Here is a 14,751-nt window from a genome sequence, read left to right as displayed (position 1 = left end):
ATACCTAGTAATACAAGGTTACATCACTGGAATTGTCATTATTAATGGAGTTATCTCAAGATGACTCCACAACAACACAACAAGAAGATCAGACGACTTATACAACGTCACGAACAACTCTTTGAGTGTCGTGCCGGAACAATAGCTTTGGCGGATTGGGCCCCGGGAGAACCGGAGACCTCTAAAGTTGCCACCGGGTCGGACGATGACGCCGACCCGTACATGTCACCTCCTGTCGCAGATGGAGGCGAGTTGCTTCCCGCAGTAGACACCTGAGCGTCTACTAATGTGTTTGCATTGGTACAGAAGCAAGGGCACAAAGATTTGTCAAACGTCAATACAGCTTAGTATGTGCTCATGGGCAGCCACTATGAGCGCCAACTGCATCAAAATGCTGTGCAAGAATGTAGAGTACGTGTGGTCGTTGCAGCACACAACTATGAGAAAACCGATAGAGTTGCAGCCTTTTCGGAAGCCAGGGCATTAAATCATTTGCAAAAGCAGCAGGTTCTGGACTTTTCAAAAGGTAGGTGGAGCACCTCCTTGGTTATTTTTGTGCACCGTGATGCGACCAGATCCTCTTTTTCTTGCTACTGGACAAGACATGCCACTAAACAAGACATTAAAATGTAAAAATGCGTAAGCGAGCAGAATTTCTCTTTAGGCGTAGCCCTCTTGGAGCGCTACTTGACACACTGAAGAAAAATGCAATTCACCATAAATTTGATCGAGAGTATTCGTCGAATAACCTCAAACGCCTCTTAATTGCACTAGAACCTTGTATCCCAACAGATGTGGATTTTTCTGTATGAGGCGTTCTTATAGTGGATTCGACATGCGAAATTGACGGGATGGATTTTTTTCACAATATATCTCAACTTGAACTGAGAGCGGACAAATCTCCAGATTTCAACTGCCACTGCTCCATGTCATGGGTGTGGCATGCACAACCCAGTCATAGTTCCGTCGTTATATCTCTTGCTACGCGAATCATAGGATCATTACATCTGGGCACTTCAGCAATATGAGACCCTTCTATCAAGACAGAATCGCTGGACCTATTGTCATTGTCACTAACATAGAATTGGCCTCGATGACTAAAATCGCACTAAATCTACCTCAAGAAATTATTTTTTTGGCATATGTCATATTGCGAAACACGTGCTGAGAAACACTATTAAGCATAACTCGAAGGATAAAGACTGGATTCTTTACACAAAGTGGCGAGCTGTACCACTCTGCATCTGTATTGGAATTCAAAAATAATTGGATGCTTCTCAGGGATGCTATAAATCGGACTAGCAATGCACCATCGCTATCTACATGGATCGTGCACAAAGCAAAAATTATTCTTGCTTGGACAAAAAAACTGAAGCATTTTGGGCATGTTGATATCTCGCGCTGAAGGTGGACATGCAACTTTAAAGAAATGGATCGGAATCAACGGGCGACTAGATTAAAGTTTATGAGTAGTTGGTTCTAGCAGCTCTAAAGCAGCGCCAAAGAATCAGTCAAGAAATTGCATACGGTCGTTCCTTGGTGGAATCTATACCTGTCTAGTGCCTGTCTAAGGCTTGCGCATTGATCTGTGAGAGATAGAAGGCTTTCGAAGGTACATACTCTCGGGCACTACTTGCCACTTAGTTCTACGAATCCCTGAATTTGTTGGACTAGGATCCTTTAAGCTTTGTTAGCTTGTACGACTCTACGACTCCCTGAGTTGTTGTACCAATTAGTTATTTAGAACTAAAAGATTCTTTTAGTCTAAAACTCCTTCTCTGACTTAAGGAGCGAGGTAGCTTCGCTTCATAAAATCTTTTAAGGTTTGCAGAAGTGTCGACGAGACCATCAAGCTTCATAGATTGGATAAGTGCTCTCACACTGACGTGTTTAAAGCTAATGAGCAGAAGATTGACGGAGTAATAGCAACGCTGCACGTCCTAAGCAGAACGTGCTTACAATTAAGCATTTAGAAGCAATATTTGTATGGAGCAACCAAAGGAGAAGTATGCATGACAACAAGCAAGCAAAATAATATGTCATCAACCTATTTCTAATAGTTTCCCCTTGTTCGAACACCAAGAACTGCTCCAAGAAGCTCTTTAAAAAATAGATAAAAACTAAGCATTAAGCTGCTTTGCCCCTAGAAAAGGTCATGACGACCACGTATTTAGGAGTGCAAGCATATGCGAGCTATCAGCATGATCGATGAGGCAGAATTAAGATATTTTTTGCTTTTCAATCTTTGCTTCCTAGTGCGAAAGCACAATTTTGCTCACACACTGCGCTAGCTAATATACAAGCATCAAATCGAAAGCAGGCAACGTGTCAATATTTTTGTCAGTCGCTCACTGAAGTCAACATATTTATTGTTCGCGTGATGATACATTCTCCTAATGAGCATCTTTCCCAATATTGGTTGTGATGACGTCCGATGACGGTTGGCTTTCAAGTGTTCAAGTACATCTGCGCTGCAAGCTGTATCACACTCGTAATTTCTTCAAGACCTCAAGAAAGGTCTGATGGTTTGAACTTCGCTTTCTTTGTTCACGAGAAGCTGCTTGCTAAGCGAAAATTATCTCGAGAAAACTGCATGAAAAACTCACAGTTTCTCATTAGACCAACTCCTGTTACCAGAGTAGCAAGGCAGAGCATTTGCCAAAATGACGGCATTAACCGGCGCAGATTTAGTAATTGCTTCTGGTTTGACGACACTTGCACTTGTTGTGACTTTCTTGATCGCAACGCCGCATCTCCATTTTTGTGGCCCTTGCCCTGTCCTTGTGACCTTCTTGATCGCAACGCCGCATCTCCGTTTTTGTGGCCCTCGCCCTGTCCTTTCAATGTACTCAAATGCTGACGGACCGCGTTTGGTACCTTTTGATCATTTTGGCCGTTCACGTGTAGCCAATGAGGCAGGATCATTAATCGATGTGCCTAAACAGACGCAAGGCTATTGAGATCTTGCTCCAGGAGGCGTTGCCGCTGCGGGAAGCAAGCCTGGATGTGCCCTTGCAACTTGGCTATTATTCCGAAAAGCTTCTCTTCTTGCACAAGTGTCGCAGTGAGACATTTAGGGTTCATCAAGCCACCAGTTCTTGTGGAAATGAGCTTTATGCAATGCTAATTCCATCTTTCGCAGCTGTTGAATTGCATGAGAGCACGGTGATCCTTTGGTGCTTGTGATCCTATCATTGTAGTACATTGATAGAGCCTTTCGGGCCTGCTTGAAAACCTACAGGAAGCAAAATGTGGTCAGTTTATATATAGTTGCTTGTGCTGTACGGAACTGAATGCGTAAGGACTTCGTTCAATGGATGATGCGAAATCTTTCTGCTCACGTTTCTCCAGAAGCTCAAAAGAAGAACTGAGCTATATTTACCTATTTTAATCTTTAACCTTACCCTAGCTAATTTAACGTAGCACTCGGCCGCCAGATTTATAAATGGTGGCTGCGCATATGTTACCCATATGAATGGGGTTTTAGTAATTATCTAATTTTAAAATAGAACAAAAGGGTGTTTTACCCATAAAGTAAACGTACCACAGCAACGGTTCACTAACCGATGTCTGCCCCATTACCCCCCTCAGGCTGTTGACACCTAGTGACAACATTCGCTTCCTTTCCTCTTTGAGGTTGCATATGAGCAACTAACTGTTTGATTGTGTTTTGCATTTCCTTGTCTATTGACAACAAAGCGTGGGTCACCGACTCCTAGCTACAACCCTAACATTGAGCTGCAGGTAGCCTATATGAGTCACACTCTATCGGAGGAAGAGTTAGAAGAGCCTAGCTCATATACGCTTCGACGTGTAGCGAGTTCCGTCGGGCTCCAAATCCGTTTCCAAAACGTGGTGTTGCAGGCATGGCAGTTTAGCTTCATTACACCGGACGCCAGACCCTGAGTCCAATATCATCACGAATACGCTCGATGATGAGCAAGAGCGGGCAATCCTCATACAGGAACAAGCTCGTCGTCGAGTTGCAGTGATAGCGAAGACAAAAGCTCAGAGTGAATACCGATTCACTCCACTTAGTGTGGAAGAGCGTCTCAAAGAGATCTTGGGTCACAGCTTGGCCACCTGGATCTTCAAACTCACGGCAAGGACGCCGGAGGAGCTCGATGCTCGCGACGCTCTTCATAAGCGATACCTGACGCCCAAAATAATGACTCAAGGTCAGTATCTGACGCGATTCCGGTATCAGGCCCGTAGGGCTTCGGTGACCTCAATGAGGAAAATTCCGATCGTTTTTGTTTTCAAACGAATTAAATAGTGAAAAAGACGCTTCGTTTGAGAACTGGGTAGCCGCCTCCGCAATAGTGGAATATTAGAGAGTCTGCGGATGTGGCTGATGCTCGTTTGGAACGGAAGGTTCGCTTCGATTTCGCTAAGCTTAAGGCCAAAGGCCAGTAACGTTCGGCATTTATGCCACAAAACGAAGAAAGGCCTAGCCGATATTTCAGTGCTTCGATTGACCGTGCAACCATAAAGCGAAGCCGCACTGAGGCTATAGATCCACCTTTTCTCAATTCTAGTGGTGGGGATCGTCATTTGACGCGAGTTGACCCTGAGCTTGGCGCTCAAAAACGTCAACGTACGGTCAATCTTGCGGAAGAGGTACATCAAACATCCAAGAGTTTTAAGAAGAGGGGTACCCCAGCCACTTCACCAGATACTGGTACTAGCCCTTGTGAGGCCGTCGCTTTAAGAGTTTATCCATGTGAAACTGAAGGTTCCCTCGCGCATCAAGCAGCGCCGGAGGTGGCCGAAATCTCGGCGAAAGCATTTGAGGCTCCAAAGCACACGAGGTACAACTTCTTCGCGAGGGCTTTGCTCGGGTTGTGGGCTCTTTTGAGGCGGTTAAAAACCGTCTTTTAATGATATACCGTCAGCAACTTCGCTAAGAGGGTCAGCTGGACATCCTGGTGATGATACAGCAATCTGCGGCATGGCCGTCTTTTTCGGCGCAAACGCTTCTAGTCCACGTGGGAAAAGTTGCAAAATAGCTTGAGCAAGCCGACGTAGAACACTGGGTGTGTTCGCAGCTTGCTAGGAAGGTTTAGCGTGTAAGCTAGGCCCTTCTTGGCCACGACCGTAAATGGTTTAATCAAGCGCGGGCGCAATTTGGGCCCGAAGACCGCAGTATGGGTAGATTCTTAGCGTTCAATAAAATTCTGTCTTCGACCGCAATAAGATTTATACAGCTTCTTCCTTTGGCATCTGCTTGTTCTTTCTGTTTGTCTTGGTTATTTGTCATCGTGCCACGTACATGCCTTAAGACACTAAACCGCGTCGCGAAAAACTTACTTATATGGTGACATCAGCGCTGAGCCACGCATTGGTATCGTTAACGGAACGCGTGAGTGGGTGAGACCGTTGGCGTTGATCGGAGTGTAGCGTGTTGAGGCATGGACAGCGTTATTTGTACAAATTCCACTGCTGGGAGCACTGAGCTCCAGTGTTTTGGTTTCTGAGCTCACACACCGCGTAAATCGTCTTCAATGACGCGATTGGCAAGTTCAGTCAAACCATCGATATGCGGATGGACCGCGGTGGTCATGTTTGATCAGGTGCCAAGCACTCGAAAATTGATTTTCAGAATTTACCCGTGAAACAGGGGTCTCGATCAAAGACAATTGTGACAGGCAAACCGTGTTGTCAAAATACGCGATCAATGAACAGCCTTGCTGTACCCTCACCATCGATGATAATCGGTACAGCCGCTTAATGAGTCACTTTGCTCAATCGGTCAACAAAAATTACTATACCGATGTTACCGGCCGATTTTTTCGGTAGGCCGAAAATAATTCCATACTAATGGACTCCCAACACCCTGTGGGTATAGGCAGACTTGCCAGTGGTGCAGCAGCATGCGCCGAGGGTCTAACCCTTTGGCAAGTTTCGCATGTGTGAACGTATGTGCTTACCCATTTGTAAGGTTTGGACCACCAATAAATCTGGCTTACAGAGCCGTAGGTCTTTTCTCAACCGAGATGACCACCAAGGACAGTATCGTGTCCCATATAGAAGATTCGGTACTTCAAATCCTCGTCATGAGGAACACCGACGCGCGGAGGATCCGCAGCGTCCGTGCAATAAAGCAACAGGTCGTTATAGATAGAATTTCGATGTAACCTTGCACGCAACATGCCGTCAATTTAGAGCCTGATTCAATTATTTTAGAGCTTATAGCAGAGCTACACACATTACATCCTGGGCGTAAGCCGAACGGATTAATTTGGTAATAGGCGACATTGTTCGAAATTAAGAGAGCTCATTATCCGGTCTGCGTGATAAAGCATTAGCCAATGCAATCTGCTTGCCAGGCTTATACTTCACGTCGAAGTTGTATTCGGCGAAAAAGGATAGCATCGAGCCATTCTCTGTGAGAGATGGGGCGACATAGTTGCAGATGAGACTACCCTTGACGGCTTGAAAAATATTATGCTCTGTGCTAGTCCCGCATTAACCTTTATCCTTTTTAAGGAGATTAGATAATAGCCTCGCCATATCAGCGTAATTTTCGCTAGATTTGTGTAAATAATTGGCGAGACCCAACCACTTACGCAAATCCTTTTGGCTCTTAGGAATCGGCCAATCTGCTAGCGAAATCCGCTCAAAGGCCTCGCTTCCCAAGGAAGCACCCTGAGAAGGGAATATCTTTTACGCCAAAAATGCATTTTGATACATTGACATACAATTTATTTGAGCGCATGCACTCAAGCACTGCTCGTAAATGGTCTATGTGGTTTTCCACATCCATTTGGCCCTGCTTCACACGACTGTGGACAAGTATGTCATCAAGAAAGTCTGTGCATAAATTAGATGAGGGCGGAACAGTTGCGTCACAAGACGATTAAATGTTGCCTGGGCGTTGGAAAGCCCTTGTGGCAACCTTCTATAACCGCTGTAAGAGGAATATCGCTCGCTCGCATGAGCAGTTGGTCATCGACTAAGTCAAGTGCACTATACATTTTACATCCCATTATATTGTTCAAAAGATAATCCTTTCTAGGGAAGAGGGTTTGTGTTGGTAAAGTACTAGTATTAAACTTAATTTAAGCATGTACAATGTGCCATTTACCATTTGGCTTTTTGACACAAAATATCGGTGTCAAATGGAGAGATTTGCTCTTTCGTACCATAACAGCCTCGTGCTTAGCACGAAAAAAATCGTCAATGACGTTACACTGTCCCTTTGGTAAATGGCACTGTCGTGTGACACAGTATTTGGTTCCAGGATCCAAGTCAATTTCATGACAGACGCCTCTATCCGGGGGTGAAACAGATGGTGTATTGGTACATACCACATCTTGGAATTCCTTAATCAAGGAATAGAATGAATCCATAGGATCTATAAGAATCGATGATCCACTACGCGCAATAATCGCAGCTTTTGTATCCTCCAGGATAGCTTCGTCCAGAAGCGACGATGAATTTAACTCTAATGTTGGTTGAATGACCATTATCTCAGATAAGTCGCTAGCCTGTAAGACTCGGCCGCACTCGTCAATAGACATTGCGTCTAGCTCTAAAAGAGCATGTAATGAAGGGATTGCCGCAAGGCTTACTTCTTCCTCGATATTACCAATTACACCATTACAAGCGTATGCAATTGCTCGCTTGTATCACTTTGTGAGGGTATAGACGCTTCGCGTCTCCCCTGTCTCAATGTAGAGACAATACACCTCTTAGAGGCCGTGACATTCACGTCTCCAAATTTTTCAGCCTGTATTGGTTATATACCAGAGCTGGTGTCTAATCCGACATCCGACCAGGAGTTACGTAACGCAACTTCCTTGTCCAGTGACCGTTAACGTGTCAATTCACGTGCATTAGAAAGGTTTGACCCGAAATGCCCTGGCGAACCGCCAACAGTGTCACTACTGACACTCCTTACGGTGCCACCTCGACCGACCAAACTCGGCAAGCTTAGACGTGCCACTCCACGTATCTCAGCGATGTTACACCCATGATGACTCGGCTTTAGGCCTTCAGTGCTTTCAGCATTCAGTGAATCGTTATTACAACAAGTGTCACTCGACGGAGTACGTGCCGTTCCACTTCCTACTTCTGAGTCGGGTTCAGATTAATGCTTCCAACATTGAAATTTATTAATTCAGACATTCTGATGTCTACAAAACTGACAGACTCAGTTGATGATCCGCGCCAATAGCGCTTTTGTTGCCTAGCAAAGGTGGGTTCATGACTCTCCAAAAAATTTGCTAGGAACATTTTGCGTGGCGCCTAAGCTCTTAGACCTCCAATCGATCCATGGCTCATAGCGTTCAAGCCAGGCCATACTAAGGATGAGATCACATCTGGAATCATAATCAAGATCGAGGCAGCATTCCATACTGTCAAAGTCCAGAAGCTTTATGCGTAAGTTCAATGTAACTTTAGAAACAGTGACACGAGCCCCAGTCGCTAAGCAAATAGTGATTGTATCACTTTTATGCACTTTAAGGACCTCAACGTATTGTTAATTTTCCTCAAGGGAACGATGTCGAGCATAATTGCAAGACGCTCCTGTGTCTATTAAAATTTATAATGGCTTATCAAAACCCTTCACATTCACCTGAGCGACAAACAAGTCAGACTTGTACTCACGCCCCGTGCCATTGAGCACCGAGCTAATCGGGGCTAGGTTTTGTTTATTCTCACTTCCTAGAGGTTCAACAGAGCCTAGATCTTCCCCAGTAGGGCGTCCCGCACTTACTGGGTATCGACGTTTTCCCGCACCGTACCAGATCTCTGGTATAGGTCAAAGTTGGAGCTCTTTCGAGCTTTACGCGTATTTCGTAGGGGGTAGGCCGGTTGTAAATATTTCGTGCTTCCACTCATTTTACATCTACGGATATTCTTATGCTATTCCACATCTTGCAGTTCATCTTCTCCTTCCTTGACGAGGCTTAAATCCATGGGTTTTGGTCTATTAGACGATACCCATGTGCTCGAAGAGCTCATACGGTAAACAGGCGTGCTAACACGAGCATACTTAAAGTCGAACTCAGCACGTGGAGCTATGGCAAGTGCCTCTTTGAAAGTAGCAGAAAGCGATCGGTATAATTCCGTTCGGGCAACGCCCTCATTGAGACCCCCCATAAAGATGGTTACTACAATTGCTTCTTGCACCGGGTCTTGATGCATAGATGCAATGAGAGTTCTCAACTTCTAAACAAAGTCCCTTGGGGTTCTTTTACCCTGTCGAGTCGCTAGGAGCCGTGCTCGCATGCAAAAATCCTGATCAGGCGTTGCAAACATGCTGGTCATTTGATGTTTCAGCGAATCCCATGACAGAAAAGCGTCGTTTATGGACGTGCTGCACGATAGTGCCCACTCCATGGCTCTACCTCCAAGTTTGGAATAGGCCATCGCCACCTTTTGCCGTTCTGTTCAGACCAAGGCGGAAACAATGGACATTTCCATCTGCTTAATAAAAAAGGAGATTTTCTCCCTCGTTTCCCTCAAATGTCTTCACATTGTCGATTAGAGGGCGAGCCTTAGGCTTTAAATCAGGTACAGAGATGCACCGAGCTGGCATAAATACCGCTAGGTGATCCTGAACCTGTCCATTCCGGGAGGATTAATATTGCATAAATTTTTCAAGCCTTGCATGCAGGACCTCTGGTTACTGGGACATGATGAACTCAATATGTTTAAGCCCAACCAAAGTCTTGAGCTTGTCATACGCTGTGCGTTGCGCCTCTGAAAGTTCTGAAAACTCTCCCATTTCAGTAAGGCTTAGTCTTGTTAAGACTCAGGCGTAGATTGACTACGAGTGCTACCAGGTGTAGCGGAGCTCTCTCGTTCAACAGAGGATCGTCTGATAAAGTCTTAGAGCGTCCACAAGCATGTGGATGTCCTACGAGTGAGTGCGATGGCCTCACTAATGTGTCGGTCATTTGCACGACAGCACAAGACCTCAGTGTGAAAACCCATCACAGTGTGGAATTAGATACCGATGGCTCTGCATAGCCAAAGACAGCGTCGAAGTTCGACCACTCGAATAAGTCGAGTGGTACGAAACAAGGATGCTTGCTTGGAAAGCATCATCTAAGAATTTTGAAGCGCCTGTCTATCGGAGGCATCTGCGGGAATAAGTGCCCAAAAAATTGTGGTCAACGGTTCTCAAGTACATTTGGAAATAAGATCTAAAGAGGAAACTGAGACAATAAATGTCTTGGTACACAATCGATCAAGTGTATGCACTTATACACTTGATCTAATAGCGCCTCCGAAGTTAACTACGAAAATAACTCAATTGCCAACTTTTAAATCGAAACGGTTTTTGCGTGATTCTGCGTAGTAGCAAAGTCAAGCTGATCTGCGTACTTGTCACAGATGACAACTACGTGGCCGATATTCGGTCGGCAATAGTATTTCTTGAGAATGAACGGGTTCTCAGCAGCTCATTGATGGACGAAAGTGTCCTCGATATGAAGTCTCGGATTAAGAGATATACTACTCAATCCTAGGAGTCACTTAAGACTAATCGTTTATACGAGGATTTGATTGAATTAAAGGATGTATTCCCTGAAGCAGTTACGTGCGAGTTATTTAAGGATAAAGGCACTCGATATGAGATCGAGCTCAAATGGGGCTTGAAGTACTGTGTCATGAAGCAATGGCCACTGCCTCGTGAACAAGTACATGCGATCGATAAATTCTTTATCGATCGATTCAAAGCGGGCCAGGTGAGGGAGTCAGCGTCTCCACATCGCTCTCCGACCTTCTGTGTGCGAAAGGCGACATGAGGTTGGCGGACAGTGCACGCATTCGATAAACCGAATGCTGCAACGGTACCGGCCCAAACGCCGATACCTAGAAAACATGTAATCGGAGATGGTATGTCTGAGAGTACCATCTTTTCGTCTATCGATATAATGGACGAATTTTATCAGGTCATTACCTTTGAACGCGACATCCTATACAGAGCAGTGATCGCTCCCATTGGGATGCTCTGGATATGGATGGTAATGCCACAGGGACTAAGTAATGCCCCTGCGACATTTAATAGATGTGTAACCAATCTGTTAGCATCGGTGCGGGATTACGCACCTAGTTACTTTGATGATGCATATGTTCGTACAGAGACATGAACGGAAAGTCGGACGTTAAAGTACATCCCACCTATGCCCAAAAGGGTCTCACAATAATTCCTAATCACAAATTGTATGCAAATCTCAAAAAGTGGATATTCGTTGCAAGCGAAATACCACTTCTTGGGTGCATTGCGGGTAAGCCATGTGTACGCCCGTAACCGCCAAAAAAAGGATCAAGGCAATCACCGAATGGCTGCGCCAGTCGATATAAATGGACTAAGAAAGTTCTTTGGCTTAGCGGCGTACCTGGCAAGTACTCACGCGATTACGCCGAAATGATAGTACATCATTCTTTTATGTTGAAGAAAAAAATAAAGTGGTCATGAAACGCGGATTGTCAGCGTTAATTTGGAGGTATCAAGCAAAGTTTGATGCAATCGCCAATCTTGGCGATTGCAGCCGATTGCAATATGAAACAGACGTCGCAGAGCGCGTCGTCTGTTATCAATCGCTCCAGCTTCAACCAGCTGAACACGATAAATTGTGCACGACATGGGACTCCTTGCCATATATACGCTCTTGCTAAGTTTAGGGTCTATCTCTTGGGTCTCTTGGGAGATAGACCGTTCATTGTATATACGGACCCTGTGTAGGCCGGCACGTCTTAATGCGGTTACCCTCTACTTAGACACACACCCTAGACGGCGAGGAAGCAATCCGACTGGCTGCTCTTGTGTGCAGTGAGGTACTTGTGGTGAGCGCTTCAGCGACCTCACCCAACGCACGAAGTTCTCTACGAAAGCGTCGTCACGGGAGCGGTAATTCGGCTCCTCGTTCGCACTTACTAAGTAGAAAGTAATTTTTCAGACTGATTTATAATTAAACGCATTCAAAAAATACCTGTTTTTACCAATCAAAAATGTCATCTCTGTAGATAACATTAATATGTATTGCGAGCGTATCTTTCTAGATACCTCGCGAACGGATGACGCTATGCGTCATCCCTCCTAATGTGAATACACCTATGTGCATCACATACCCAAGAATTGGTCACAAATGAAAACCACACCCGAGTTATGGGTCTAATTACTTTATTTCAGTAATTGACCATTCCCTTAAGTACACCAAGTTCACTTAACGGGGACTGTGTAACATTAAAGCAACTTTAGCCCGTTATACGCTGTGTTTTTACGCACGGCCGTAAACAGTGCACTCCTCTCGCAAAGAAATGGTGAGATGGTTGTTTTTCCTTGGCGGAGTATAACCTCTACGTGGAGTATAAATCAGGGCGACTTAACGCCGTCGCTGATGCCTTTTTGCGCCGGCCTGATATTGAGCCGGCTGCGCTAATCAACAGTGAGCATAAAGCTACTGTTGCAACCATAAGTGTTCCGTCGTCAACATTACTCGACGACGTTAGAGCTTATCATAATGGTAAGGCTCGTATAGGGTTGATGAATTACCTAAGAATTACATTCAAACAATCTTAAAAATGATTGTCGAAATTGTATAGATCCGCAACAGATCGATACACAGCACGCAATGGTTATTGTGACACAGTCATTTCTAGCGACACACTTCGTGTCGTCATTTCCACCCAATATGATTTGTGTTTACGCTTCAAGTATGAGTGCCACGATGCACCAATAAGTGGTCATCGTGGACGTGAATATACCTGTCTCACGATAAGTCGCGACTTCCACTGGCCACGCCAGTATGAATTCGTCCGCAAGTACATACGTACTTGCGAAGTGTGTCAACGCGTGAAGCCCAGCGCATCATCCCGTGCTCCGTTGCAACCTCTGCCTGTTCCGGCAGCGTGTCGGTAGTCCATACCCATGGACTTCGTCTTCGGATTTCACGACGACGATCACAAGAATTATGGTATTCTTGTTTTTTGTTGATCGTTTCAGCAAAATATTACATATTGTTGCAGTATCGGAGTTGATTACAGCCGAACGCTGTGCTCGTGTCTTTGTTGACACAATATTTCGACTCCATGGGCTACCTCGCGAGCTGGTCTCAGATCGAGACCCTAGATCCCCGGCGAAATTATGGCAAACTGTGTTCAAATCACTTAGAACACAGTTGAGAATGTCACCTTTTGATCATCCTGAAACAGATAGTTAGACGGACTTGGCAAACCGTATTCTTGAATAGATATTTCGCGGATACGTTCACTTCTTTTTAAGAGTTAGAGCGAGTTCTTGCCAATGGTACAATGATCACCGACTGGCTAACTTTGAATAGTTCTGTTTTATAAAAATGAGTGCATGCTTCTACAAAGCATGAACCATTTTTTGTGAATGGCTAACGCCACCCACGTATACCCACCTTGTTTGAGAGTGACTCTTATTCAAGGGGGTAGGAACCCGCTCGAGCAAAGAACCTTCAAGCTCTTGCTCATCACGGATTAGCACCAAGGTTAATGCGAAGGATAAAAATGTTGATTTAATGAGCATTGAAGTGGACAAACTCAGTAAGGACAGTAATGCCAATCCTGATGTTAATAACGATACCGATCCGCTTCGAAAACAATATTATTAATGAGAACGATAATACTCTCAAAAATAAAGAGATTCATATCTCCGCAGTGCGAGCCGGTCGCACTGAAATTCAAAAATAAAACCGATTCAGCAGATGATTTCCTGATGGCTAGAGAAGCAGTGGTACGTTTTGTACTGAATTTCATTGCTGATGCGGTGGACCTACAGAAACGAAAATCTGACAAAAATTTAAGAGCAAACCGCTATCATATAATGTCTATGAACTAGTCCAACTGTCTATGGTAAACCTACCAAAACATGTGTGGCAAATGAAGGCAGTAATAAATTACTGCCATGGTATACCGGCCCCTTTCATGTACTACATCGCCAAGGCATTGCGTACACGATCGAGCTGCCTCGTAGTCTGCTTACGAATCCTACGTCTTATGTTAGGCGTCTCTGCCCGTACCATCAGTACGAGGCTTCTTCCGATCCGGATTACACCGGAAGGGTTTAAGGCATCCGTCAAAGCCTGATGGCTCCGAGCCAAAGCCTTATTGTCTCGGACCAAAGTCTGATTTTCTTAAACCAGACGATCCACTCTTTCCTCCAAGTAAGACATCTTCTGACGAGCTGTCAGCACCTCGTTTTGAAGAGACTAATGTGTCCTTTCGTTCGCCAGTTGATCCGTCGAAATCTCCGCACAGTTTCTCAACTGGTCACAAGAAACGTTATCAATCGTCACCGCTAAGTCGCGGCGACGGGATCGCTCGTGATCAATATCCTCCCTCAAATAATAAAGGGTGTGCTCCAAATAGCGATGTTGAATTGGATTCATCAAACGAGGCGAACCCATGTTCCTCTCCCTCCACATTCATTAACGGATTCGGGTGGTGAGAAACGTTCTCTTGTTGAAAGCTTTTCGAATTACCGTGGGGTAAAGGGGGTTCGAACGAGTTATCTCATTCGTTGCCAAGGGTATCTACCCTCGCATGATCGTTGGGAACCTCGTTCCCAACTGATGTTGGACGTTCCGGGTCTCGTCTTGTGGTACGACGAGACCTATCCTCTTCGACAAAAGGTCCATCGAAGAACGAGCGCTTCCCGCGCTCGTGAAAAGGGATGGAGGTTCTCAACTCTTGCCGCAGCATACAAGAGTAGGGTGTCCACCAATGAGGGTCTGTAACGGAGTATGCCTTCTTAAGGGCATGGCCTGC

Source organism: Bremia lactucae, linkage group LG2 (assembly GCF_004359215.1).
Source record: "Bremia lactucae strain SF5 linkage group LG2, whole genome shotgun sequence".
NCBI classification, from domain to species: domain Eukaryota; phylum Oomycota; class Peronosporomycetes; order Peronosporales; family Peronosporaceae; genus Bremia; species Bremia lactucae.
The sequence above is the reverse complement of the archived record's forward strand: the minus strand, read 5'-3'. Positions refer to the sequence as shown.